A 13,854-nucleotide genomic window follows, 5' to 3' on the forward strand; every position below is an offset into this window, starting at 1 on the left:
GGTGTATTAAAAGGGAGCTGGGTCAGAAGTAGAGCAGCCAGGACTCAAACTGGCATGAAATGCAATGCCGGCACTGCAGGCCACAGCTTTAACCTGCAGAGCCATAGCATCAGCCCCAATGTTTAAAAAAAAAAAAAAAAAAGTATGTGACTATTAGAATGCCACAAACAAAATAAATTCTGCATGGACTTCCCCACCCTCTTGGGAAGGAGGGACTGACTCTCAGCCAGTGGTGATAACTTAGCAAACAGAATTTGGCTCAGAGAGAGAAGAGCCAGACCAGACAACTTCCCTCAGATCCAGAAGGAATTCTGGCATCAAGCAGAAACAGGAAATAAAACTTTTTAACATCAAAATAAATTGTATCTTTTAATGACAGAATAAATCAGAGCTTCGTCCAATCTTCAGCCAAGCCTTCTCATGATCTCCAACAACAAAAAAGTCATATTGGGAGTCCAAAGATAGTTTCGCAGTGTTCAATAGCTAGATTTGGCTTTTAACAAGAAAGTAACTTCCTGTTAGTATTTTGGAGTCCTAATACTGTTGGCCACGCTTTCTATGGCCATATAATAAGAACTGTTGTCCAGAATGATGATTTTTACACTATAATATCCTTAATCACAAGTAGTTTCTCGAGTGTGCCATTATGGTAGGTAGGACCTTGGAAAACAGTGGTGAGTATCAGTAACAACCAGCACATGTGGCATAAAATTTACCATTTGCCAGGAAGTGATAGTTCACTTAAGACAGCCTTGATGTCTAACCTCATGGTGTTTACTGTGTGGGTGGCAGCAAATGTAATGAGGGCAGATAGAGCTGATGAATGTTTTATCAGGGAAACACAATGAGGACTGGGGGGAAGTTTAGTAAGGAAACCTCATCCAGCTGCAGACAGGCAGGGCTGTGGGGAGAAAGAGAATCAAGAAAGACATGTACATTTTAAATTCAAAAGATTTGCAACAATAAAGAAAACAAATAATGGGTTTCACTGGCCTTTCCTCAGACCATTCCAATCAATCAGGTTCTGCAGCTTTGTTTTCTGAATATGTTAATCTATACATATCAGCTTTTCTGCTCATTGGCTTATATCAGTTTTTCCAAATGGAAAACACCAGCCTTCCTACCCTTGAATCATTTCAAGAGTCTAAAGGGACAGCATCAGCAATTAGTAGCCAGGGTTGGAGTTAATCCCTAAGGAACTCTGGTTTCCTGCCTCTGCGTCAGATTTCGTCTAGGAAATACAAACGTAAATCCAGTCACGTATGATGTTAGGTATTTTCCACAGAAATTTATTTATTTCCTACTACAACAAGGGCAAATACAATGCCCACTTTAGAGATGAAGAAACTGAAGCTCAGAAGATTAAAGCAACTTTCCAAAAAGATCCAGAACCACACTGGCTAACATTTGTATGCTAGACATACGCCTCCAAGTCCAGTGCTCTAAGTAAATGGAAGGCTGCCTCTTGTCTGTACTGAGTAAGTACTAAGGAAAGCAATGACGGTTTTATTTTCTAGCTGTTCTCAACAAAGACGGTGTTATTGTTCTTCCTTAAAACATCTGGACAAAATTATTAAGTATTTTTGTCCTCAAGAACTTAAAAAAATATCCCCACAAAATCCACATTTACTTTGCATATCTTCTACTAAGGGTGGAACCAAACTGGTAGCAAGAAATGACTCATGAATAATATGTTGGCAGAGAACTCTTAGTATCCCTAGGCACATCTGACACATAAGGAAGGTCACATACACCTAACTACATTTTCCTTTCCTTTGAGGGTTTCCAGTTCTTTAGTTTACATCTTCCCCTATCTTAATACCAGCCCTCAACCCCAAACAGGGAATCATATTCAGAATAGTCAGGAAATAATTTCCTGGCAGAATCTGTCAAAGGAAAATACAAATAAAAGCCTGTTCCTATTAATTAAGCACAATAATATATTATATAATTAAATAAGTTCTGAGCAATTCCTTCATTAATGAAAAAACAAATGGAAATAACAACCTTGGGAAAAACTCAGTTCAACAGTAACAATTTACCATATTTATTCAGTGAATAAAATATTTTTACATTACTCATTTAATATACTTCTATAGTAATACTTTTATATTACTTTATGCAATGATCACTTTTGATTTTAAAAAAGGTGTCCTGAAATATTTTCCTTGCATATTCATTATAAATGTAAATACAAAACTTTCTGCCTTAATTATTAATTCTGTTTACTTGTTTAGACTAAGTTGAGTGGCACAGTAGATCCAGCTCACACCAGCTCCCTAATGAAAAAATTTTCAGAAATCTTGGAGACTCCACTGTGAAACTATTAATAGCTTGAAAGCAACCAAAGTGCAAGTATTTATACTACAGCATCATCAAATACTAAAACTCATGGCTTCTTGTTCCTAGATAGCCAGTTACTATAAACTTGTTGGTATACCACTGTGCATGTCAACCTAGCACCTCAGAAGTTCATATTTTATTGACTTCATTATGTTTCTTCTTTTTCTTTGTAGGTACTGATTTCATACTTATCATTTGTTTCAAAGGTCTGGCCTTGAAAATATTTAGACTTAACTTCAAAGAGTTAAGATAGTATGACTCAGGATCTAAATTAAAAATACTCTTTCACCAAAATATTCTCATAGGACATGTATCCCTAGATCTTTATCTAATTGGCCTTACACACTCTGCTGCTTTAAAGGCAACGTCTCTATTCTTTGTCTGATTGCTGCAAGCAAATTTTCATTCTATCCCATGAATATTTTGCCAGAAGCTTGTACAAGTGTTCCTCATAAAACATAAACATATATATCAATACTAACACTTCTAGTCTTTTGTCTGAAAATGTGATATATTGTATTATGTTGTAAATTTACCTCTTACAGTTAACTATGAAAAAATATAATGCAAAAACTAGGGGATAAGATTAATATCCTTTTATGGAAGAAACCAAGATAAGGGAAATAAGTGAAGCAGAATGTTTAAAATTGTCTCAATATGTGATTTAAAAGAAAAAAAAAAAAAAACCTCCTGTCAGATCCATCGACTCCTGCATTAGAGATGAGCAGCAGACCAGCAGAGCAGGAAAGCGCAGGGAAAGGGTTCCAGAGGCAGGCACACATGAGCTTTAAACTCTGTCCCTTCCACTACCTGTGCGCCCTCAGGAAGAGTAAATCAAATCACCCTAAATCACATGTTTCCTCAACTGTAAAAGGGAAATAGCTAGAGAAGTGGCTTTACAGAGCTGTAAGAGAGGAATGTCAGAAAGCAAGGGATGTGACCACCATGGGCAGGAGACCATGTCTAGTTGTAACTAGTTAGTTACAGATAACCAACCACTAACACTGAATTTGAATTTTCAAAAAATCATTTAAGTGAAAGAAGAGGCCATATGTTCCAAACACTTATAACCAATGTATGATAAATGTGGTAGGGGCTGGGGTCCAATCCAATCATTCCTGCTTCTGTAACGTGCCTTCATACATTATGGAGGCAAACTAGCAGGCCTTCCAGAGTCTCCTACCCAAACAGGTTCACACTGCAATTGCAGGTCAGCCCTACCAAACTTGCTTGCCCACACTGAAAGGCAGAAGTGAGACAGAGACTGCATGTCAATGACATACATACATTATTTAGTTGCAGTGGTAGACAGATGCCAGTACCTAGAAATTACCTTGCTGGTCATTGGGAGGCAGGGTGTGTAATGTCCATTTAAATGATCATAGTATTTGCAGCATGGCTGTAGAATAAGCAGCAGTCAAGATAGCTTCCTGGAATGGCACTAAGAGTGTGTGTTCTAGAACAGATTTTGGCCAACTTCTTCTCTTAAGGAACAGATAATAAATGTTTTGCCATGTGGTTTCTGTTACAACTATTTAACACTGTCACTGCAGTATGAAAGCAGTCACAGACAATAGGTAAATGAATATGTATGGCTGTGTTCCAATAAAACTTCACGTAGGAACACTGAAACATGGATAATTTTTAGGTGCCACAAAACATTATTCTTTTCATTTTTAAAAATACTTAAAAATACAAAACCCATTCTATGCTCAGGGGACACAAGCAATAATCAGCTGGATCTTACCAGTAATGGGGCTGCCACAGTGGGTTAAAGCCTTGGCCTGAAGTGCCAGCATCCCATATGGGCGCCGGTTCTAGCCCCAGTTGCTCCTCTTCCTATCCGGCTCTCTGCTGTGGCCTGGGAAAGCAGTAGAAGATGGCCCAAATCCTTGGGCCCCTGCACCCGTGTGGGAGACCAGGAAGAAGCTCCTGGCTCCTGGCTTTGGATTGGTGCAGTTCCAACCGTTGCAGCCAGCTGGGGAGTGAACCAGCGGATGGAAGACCTCTCTCTCTGTCTCTACTTCTCTCTGTAGCTCTGTCTTTCAAATAAATAAAATAAATCTTTAAAAAAAAAAGATCTTAACCAGTAACACTCAATCTGCCCACCCCTACAATAGTCTCCTGAATCACACACAGAGCTGCCTCACTGAACTCCTTCCAGCTGGTGCATGCAGAGATGTTCTTAAAAGTTCAACCAGCAGCCCAACATCTTTGCTCCACACCTTTCTCCCCTCCATGATTCTATAAGCCATTAACACCCCATAGTCAATATCTTGCTGCTAAAACTGCCTAGAATGGATTGTGTTCTAACTAAATCCTTACTGATTCACAGTGCTAAGATACACAAGTATTTTTTCTTCAAAAAAATCACCTTTATCTAGCAACTATCTTTTAGGTATACACTGTAGAGTATTTATTTACAACTTAAGCACATGACTTTAAAATATTCAACAGAATATTTAATAGACTAGTAATAGACTGCTTAATTATAATTTATTTCAAATTAGGCAACAAACCACCTGATCCAAAAGAATGTTCAAAGCAGAATACCACAAAAATAAAAAAAAACCTCCTGATTAATAATTTGAAAGTACTTACTATGTAACAACCACAAAAACGTAAAATTATATCAGGGAAAAGGGAAACTGTCCACCCCTTCCGTGACTAAGGGACCTGCATTAAATTAGAGTGAGGGGTTAGCATTGTGGTGCAACAGGTTAAGCCTCTGCCTGTGTCACTAGCATTCCCTATTGGAACACCTATTCTCATCCTGGCACCTCCGCTTCCAATCCAGCTCCCTGTTAATGCGCCTGGGAAAGCAGCTGGAGATGGCCCCAGTGCTTGGACCTCTGTCACCCACTTAGGAGACTCAGATGAAGCTCCTGGCTCCTGGCTTTGGCCTGGACCAGCCCCAGCTGTTATGGCCATTTGAGGAGCGAACCAGCAGATGGAAGATTCTGTCTCTACCTTTCTGTCACTCTGCCTTTCAAATAAACAAATAAATCTTTAAAATAAAATTTAAATAAAAAATATCAGAGTAAAAAAGCAGACAACAGAGACCTGAATGGAGATTCTGAACTGGGGAACTCTAATTTCTTGTGTCTTCAGCAGAGCATAACTGTATCTCTGAAGTCTATGCTGGCTCTAGAATATCTTAACAAGTACATTAGCTATTGCATAATTTCAGGGCACCAGGATCATTTCCCCCCCCCCTTTTTTTTTTAAGATTTATTTACTTATTTGAAAGGCAGAGAGAAGGAGAGAGAGAGAGAGAGAGTTCTTCCATCCACTGGTTGACTCCCCAAATGGCCACAACTGAGTCTAGGCCAGGTCAAAGCCAGGAGCCAGGAGTTTCTTCCAGGTCTCCCATGTGGGTACAGGGGTCCGAGCACATGGGCCACCCTCCACTGTTTTCCCAGGAGCATTAGCAGGGAGGTGGATGGAAGTAGAGCAGCCGGGCTCAAACCAACACCAATATGAGATGCCTGCGCTGCGCACCATGGCTTTAACCCACTGTACCACAGCACCTGCCCTGAAAATTTTACTTTTAATTATACATATTTATGGAGTATCATATGATTTTTGAATACATGGATACAATTCATGTTAAAATTGGGATAAACATATCTATTTCCTCAAACATTTATCATTTCTCTATGGTGAAAACATTCAAAATTCCTTCTTCCAGCGTTTGGTTTTTTAGAAACACGCATACTGTATTATTGTTATACAGTCATTCTTTTGTGCAATAGAACCCAGAGGGTTATTTTTTTTTCTCTTATCTAACTCTATCTTAATAACCATTACTGACCTTTAAATGTCATTATTTTTATGGTTATTTTACATGAATCAGTATTCAAATAAGAAACATTTGTTGTTATTTGGTGATAACATCATTTAAGTCTGTTAACTTAGGTCTCTTGATTGATACCAGTATAGGAATTCTGGGCTGTTTAATGGTTTATTCAACAAATATTTATCAAGTGACCACTGTGTCCCTGGCAGTGTATGAGATTCTAGGGACAAAGAGGGAGAATAGAAGCCTACTAAGGAGTGTGTCCTTTTGGAACTTACATGCTAGTGAGGAGGAGGAAAAAAGCAAAGAAATCAGAAATCTATGTCTGGTGGTAAAATGGCTACAAAGAGAACCTAAGTAAGTTCTGAAAACAAATGTGGGGCTGGCGCTGAAGTGTACCAGGTAAAGCTGCTGCCTGCATTGCTGTTATCCCATATGGGCGCCGGTTCAAGTCCTGGCTGCTCCACTTCTGCTCTAGCTCTCTGTTTTGGCCTGGGAAAACAATAAAAGATGGCCCAAGTCCTTGGGCCCCTGTACCTGTGTGGGAGACACAGAGGAAGCTCCTGGCTCCTGCTTCGGATCAGCACAGCTCCGGCTGTTGTGGCCATTTGGGGAGTGAACCAGTGGACAGAAGACCTCTCTCTCTCTCTGTCTCTCTGTGTGTCTCTCTCTCTGCCTCTGCCTCTCTGTTAATTCTGCCTTTCAAGTAAATAAATACATCTTTTAAAAAAAAAAGAACTTCTGTTTAAAAAAAATAAATGTTCCCAGGGTTGCTGTTTCAGGCTGCATGGCCAAGGAAAGCTTCTCTGATGATTTTAACACCGGAACAGAAACCTGAACAAATGAGGGCACAATTAAGAATTTCTTGGGGAAGAAAATTCCAAGCTGAGGGGCAAGCAAAACCAAAGGCTGAAGGTAAGACTGCTTGGCATGGTGGAAGAGCTGCAATGAAGCCAGAATCGCTGACGCAGAGAGAGAGAAAGGGGAAAGCGGTGTCAACTGTCGGCAATGCCACGCAGCGCTTTCTTCTCTTCAGATGATGATGCCAGGGTAACAGCAGGCTACACCATCTCCTCTACTGTCACTTCTTCCCACCGACAAAGAAACTGCACCTGTGTCTTTTCCTGCAGCCTCACCTTGCATGAGATTATGTATCCGGATGCCACCCCAGGAGAGAGCTCTGTGCTATTTTTAAGATCTGAAGATATTTGCATACTTCCTCAATGTGTTCAAAAGCTCACAGTGTATCTTAGTTCTTGGTGTCTGCGTCTTGGATTTGTGGTTTTCTTATTTCACTAATTTTAAATTATTTCTTCCCTATTGTTTATTCTTTCAGTTATATACAGTTAGTATTAGGGAGAAGAATATTATAGAGATGCTTTCACTCAACCATCTTTAACCATCTCCTTATCTGTTGTAGATAAGTTTAGAGTAGGTACATATATAGAAAATAGAACCTAAATATCCCACCCTCTAGATTTCCTTATTTGAAAATTTAGGAAATTCTAGTCTACCTAAAATAACAGAATATATATTAAGTAAATATAGTATTACTACATTGAAAAACATGTGATAAAGGATACCGTGGTTTTTAAGTAATACTCAAATTATCTTCTAATTGCTATATAAGTGATTTGCATGAAAAGAATTCTGCATCATCTAAAGGCATTTTAAAAAATGTTATTAGCTCTTTTAAATGTGTGAATATTATCTTTAGTCTCAGTTATACAAGCAACTTGGTAAACCACTTTGTCACAAATGTAAAATTTAGTTTAGCTCATACTAAATTATCAAAAATAGTGATTAAAAGCAAGAATGCAAAGAAAATTCCAAGATGGCGCATTAGGGAATGACATACTGTACCAGGCTAGGGATAAAGAGTAAAAAAAAAAGTGTAGGAAGTGCTCTCTCAGGAAAATTGGAGAGAAAATCACATGGGAAATCCTACAAGAGGAAGAGGAATGCTGTGGATCTGTGTGGAGGGTGTGGACATGCAGCAGAAACAAGAACACTATGGAAAACCATAGAATCTGAGAGCTGGAGCAGGTGAGATTTTGGAGGTGGAGGTGAGACTGGAGCGCAGCAGCCCGTGGTGATACAGCCAGAGGGAGAGCATGCCATGAGTCTGGTTGGGAGCCCTGGGGGCTAGCAGTTGCTAGTGGTTGTCTGCGGAACCAGTGGAAGTAGAGGGGGCATGTTTATCTCGTCCCAATTTCTCCACAGCAGTACCCGTTGCCCAGTTGAGAAAGGGCAGGCATCATTTTGGGTTTGGGTGGGAGCTACAGAAGATTTGTGCACACCCACAGCAACTGGCTGGGACAGGACACTGTCTTCTCAGCAGTACTGGTGGTAGTGGAGGAGAGAGAGCAACATTCAGCCCGTGGTTCGTATGTACACATATGATCCAGAGATTCTAGTGGAGCAAAAAAGCCACAGTCCCTACTGACTTTGAGCCTGGCAGGGAGGTGGTTGGGCAATGTAGCACAGTGAGGCCCCTACAGCCTCCCAGGATCAAGACGCTTGGGCGGAGCTGGCTCGGGGAATATCTGCCTCCCAGTTGACTGGACAGGCAGAGCAGAGTGAAACCTCTGCACCCAGTGACTGTGGGATCTTTGTGTGCTGACACCGTGGGGACTCAGTAGTTACCTGAGAAGGTGCAGGGTGTAGCTGGGTCTCAGGGCAATCACCGGGTGTGGCTCTATAAGCCCAGAGCTCCTTGGTTGCCCAGAGCAGATCATTATAGTGGGAATTGTGCTCACAGTGAGAACTACACAGATTCTTTGTGCAGTTCATACGGAGGCTCAGAACACACTGGAGCCTAATACCCAAGCATTGAGATCAACCATGCTCAACTTGGGTGTTACCCTGAATACTCACCCTACCCTGGAGCACTGACCAGAGCTCCCTGGCCACATCTACCACACACCTCTTGGTATTCACTGAAAGTGCAGATATTCCACTAAGCCATAGAGGCATGGCTCAAAGATAAAAGCCATCAGAGGAAAAAAAACACAAAAAATCAACTCCACAAATACCTAAAAACAAACATAGAAATTCAAGAAGCAAGAATAAGGAAGACACCATGACCCCCCCACCAAAGGAACACACAACATATCTTTTTTTTTTTTTAATTTAATTTTATTTTTTTTGACAGGCAGAGTGGATAGTGAGAGAGAGACAGAGAGAAAGGTTTTCCTTTTGCCGTCGGTTCACCCTCCAATGGCCGCCACGGCTGGAGCACTGCGGCCGGCGCACCGTGATGATCCACAGGCAGGAGCCAGGTGCTTCTCCTGGTCTCCCATGGGGTGCAGGGCCCAAGCACTTGGGCCATCCTCCACTGCCTTTCCGGGCCACAGCAGAGAGCTGGCCTGGAAGAGGGGCAACCAGGACAGAATCTGGCGCCCCGACCGGGACTAGAACCCGGTGTGCCGGCGCCGCTAGGTGGAGGATTAGCCTATTGAGTCGCGGCGCCGGCCAACACACAACATTTCAATATTAGAATGTGAAGATTAAGAGATTGAGGAAATGCCGGAAATGGAGTTGAAAAAATTAATCATAGGATTACTCAAAAGCAATTTCAAATGTAATGTATTGGAGTAAAACAGACATTTGAGATTCAATGATTGTTTATAGCCCTTGGCTCTTCTGCTGAAGAACAGTGTTTTTGTTTTTCCTTTTTCTCTTCATATTATTTACTGAATTCTTTTACTTAGTGTAGTGTTAACTATATGCTCACTAAGTAAACTTAAAATAGATCTTTGTAAAAATTACCAGTGGGAATGGGAGAGGGAGGAGGAGGAAGGGTTAAGCGTGGGCATGAGGGAGGGTGGGTGCGAGCATCACCATGTTCCTGAATGTGTATATATGAAATATACGGGACTTGTATAACTTAAATAAAACTGAAAAAAAGCAAGGATGCAGGATGCAAAACACTGAATGTGTTCATTTTTATTGTGTATTTAGTAAAAATAATACATTTAACTACTCTTTATATAATAAGTGTTAGATAAATGGTACCTATTCTTTAGGTACTTGTGGTTAAGCCAGAAGATCTAACAGAAGCAATGTGACAAACTATAATAAACAATAACACCCGTGAACAAAGTGTGATGGCAACATGGGGAAGAGGCAGTTAGCTAACAATAGAAAGGATAATATCGAAGTAAACACCTTAGAAACTGAGCACATGTTCATTTGGCTGACACTGGACTGGACTGGACCCTATTTCTAGCAAACAGACTGTATGCATACAGAAGCACAAGATAGCCCGCTGAGTCCTCCAATAAAGAACACTGAGTGAATGTGAATATAGGGAAAAGCTGGAGATGAGGCTTGCACAGAGACACACAGGCAGATCATAAAAGGCCTTACATGCTAGGGTATCAACAAATTCCTGTTTAGCAGGTAATACATATTTAGTACACATTTCTATACATAGTGTGAAATGTGAGGCGCATGTATTGTTTTTAAAGAATTTTTTTTTGAGATTTATTTGTTTGAAAGATAGAGTTACAGAGAGAGACAGATGGTTCACTCCCCAGACACTCCACAAATGGCTACAAAGGCCAAGGCTGGGATAGGCTGAAATCAGGAGCCAGAAGATTCATATGGGTCCCCTATCTGGGCAGCAGGGACCCAAGCACTTAGGCCATCTTCCACCATCTTCCACTGCCTTCCCAGGCTCATCAGCTGGGAACTGGATCTGAATCCCTTGGTCAGCGGCTCAACATACTATACCACAATGCAGGACCCCAGAATGCATGTACGGTAATGATGCTTCAGGGACAAAAGCAGTGTCAGAGGAAATTGGGGTTAGGGTAGCGTCCAGTAGTACGAGAGAACAGAAGCAACACAGAATTAACAATGTAGGGACTGTGAATTTTGAAGAGTACTCAAAATTCCAGCTCAGGTCACAGAAGAATAACAATACCATTAGCTGAGTTACAAAGAAGAGTAAAAGAGTAAAAATGAATGTGAAGGATAAAAACAGACCCATCCGACAATAGTGAAATAAGAGGTAGAAAAATACAAAGCAAAATGAAAAACCAGAAGTTGGGTTCATGGGAGGAACAGCTGATGTATGTACTTAAATAGCATAACCAAAGCAAGCAGAAACTCTCAACTTCAAGAACTATGAAACTGTAATTGTGGTTTTTCCAAATTAAAGAAAAACTACATACATATTTATCAAAAATTTAAAAGCACTTTTAACCATTGAAAAAATTTTTTCACAGTAAAGGCAGATTTCCCACCAGAAGGATCTAGTTCCCCTCCACAAAGCCATATTACTAATTTTTTAATATCTATTTGAAGATATGCAAAATGTATATAAACATTTAGGTGTATATAATATACATCCTCCTTTAAGTAGCATATTGAAAAATAATTTGCAACAGGATACATTTTGTGTTTACTAATATTAATTTAGTAAATTTATAATGGTAGCAATACAAATCAAGTAAATTTAAAAAGCCATTGAACTCACAATTTACAATTTTAATTTACCAATTAATTAAATGGTAGTAAAGATGAAAATCAACATCCAACTAATATCTTTTCCCGTGCACTGACCTTTAAAGTATTCCTTGGATAACGGGTTCTGAATGTGTCAGCACAACAGGGCCCATTCCCCTGATGGTAACTTACTCAAGACTTGAAATCTGGGCTCCAACTAGAAAGAGGAAAAAAAAGACTGTGAATTAGTCTCTAATTCAGAATAGTTACTCCACATAAGTAGCCCAAGTCTACCAATTATCCACATGTGAGGGGTTTTCAACCCTGGTTGGACAATGGGATCAACCAAGGAGCTTTAAGCCATATTGTGATGCCCAGAACCTACTTCATTCAAATCACAATCTCTGGGGGTGGAGCCCGGGCATGGTTTTAACAAGTTTCCAGTATACTCTAATGTGTATCTAGAATTGATACCACTGCCACAGAAACGTTAAGAAAGGATTTTATGACAGCCACTCACAAACTTTTATCTTGTCATTAATAATATTCAAATATGGGAAATGTATTTTTAAAATACTTGAGCAAAGGTGACTAAATCACTGTAATGTTCCTAACACAGGACAAAGTCACACTGGAGACTCCGCCAAGCACCCTCAATAGATGCCACACTGCCTGGACAAATCATGATCCAAGACTCTGGATTCTGTATTACGGAAGAAACAGGATCAGACACTAGAGATTCCTTTAAATCTCCCCAAATTATAAGGGAGTTACAAACTTAGCAAAAACCAAACCTGTTCAAAAATTTAACTGATTGGCAAGATACAATCACTGCTCAACTGCAAAAATCAGAAGTCAGGTAAACAAATTAATCTCCTAACAAGAGGCATACAGAGACTTCTTTTACGGGGATTCTTTTTTTTTTTTTTTTTTTTTTAAGATTTGTTTATTTATTTATTTATTTGAGAGGCAGAGTTACAGACACAGAGTGGGGAGGCACAGAGAGAAGTCTTCCATTTGCTGGTTCACTCCTCAGATGGCCTCAATGGCCAGAGCTGGGCTGATCTGAAGCCAGGAGCCAGGAGCCAGGAGCTTCTTTTGGGTCTCCCATGCAGGTGCAGGGCCCCAGGCATTTGCATCATCTTCTATTGCTATCCCAGGCCATTAGCAGAGATCTGGATCAGAAGAGGAGCAGCTAGGACATGAACTGTTGCCCATATGGAATGCCGGCGCCTCAGGCAGAGACTTCATCTACTATGCCACAGCACAGGCTCCTTTTATGGGGATTCTAGCCTGTGGAGCATGGAAGAGCCTGTATTACTCAATATTACTGCTTGCTCTCTGTGATTACTTAAAATTTAATTCAAATTAATCTAAATATGCCAACTAAAAATTTGAATTCTTAATGATGCATTACCCATATCTGAAGTGTTCAACAGCTATAACTGGATAGCGACTACATATTAAGACAGAACCAATACAGAACATTTCAACTATAGTTGGAAGTTATATTGGACAGTACTGGCTTGGAGAAAAATAAACCCCTAAGACATCAGTAGGAAGTGATCTATGATTTCCATTTGATTCTCAAGAGAGATCCTATTCAACTTCCACACCAATCATTCAATTGCTAGTGCCCAAGTCTACAGAAAATAGGAGAGAGTTCATTTTTCAAATACTTCCCTTTTTAAAAAAGCATATCATATCAACATTAACACTTCTCACCCACAGACATGACCTTTCAACCATCACATCCAGACAAGTGGGCCCGCTATCAGGACAAAATGTTCTTCCCACATCTGTGATGTTGTTCAGTCCTGGGGCTTCACTGATTTTTCAGAATAGTAAATCATAACCAGCAAGATATCCCTACTTTGCTTTATTCATCTCCAGCTTCATTAGCTCCTGATACACTTGGGATGGGCTGCCTTCCTTTTAACCTCGAATCCTGACTTTTGTGGCAGAGGGAATCACGACAAAATGGAAAGCCGATTGCAGATCCCACAGACAGAACCACATGCTAAGCGGCATCTGTAGGGTGGTGTTCCTAAGAGGGATACTTGGTCATAAACCTCAGTTATCACAAACTTATGCAATACAAAGATGCTCTGGTAGGAGAGCTCCCATTATGGATAAATACTCTGGGTTTGGTTTCCACACTGAAAAGGTCTGGTTTTGGCACTGAAGCAAATGAACAAAGTTCTAAAGAAATTTTCATGCCATTCTGTGATGGCTGCCTATTCAGTTATACTCAATCT

The 13,854-nt window shown here is 40.3% G+C and overlaps 1 protein-coding gene across 6 annotated transcripts in view; it reads right to left on the reverse strand.

The window, feature by feature from the left end:
* The window catches only part of WDFY3 (WD repeat and FYVE domain containing 3), a 310,521-nt gene that overhangs the window by 222,354 nt on the left and 74,313 nt on the right, over positions 1–13,854 (reverse strand). For all 6 annotated transcript variants that reach the window (XM_070047898.1, XM_070047894.1, XM_070047899.1 and 3 more), the window contains one exon: positions 11,714–11,813. The gene's annotated coding sequence lies outside the window, so the exon portion shown is untranslated. The remainder of the gene's footprint in view (positions 1–11,713; positions 11,814–13,854) is intronic.

The sequence above is a fragment of the Oryctolagus cuniculus genome, chromosome 8 (assembly GCF_964237555.1).
Source record: "Oryctolagus cuniculus chromosome 8, mOryCun1.1, whole genome shotgun sequence".
Classification (NCBI taxonomy): Eukaryota; Metazoa; Chordata; class Mammalia; order Lagomorpha; family Leporidae; genus Oryctolagus; species Oryctolagus cuniculus.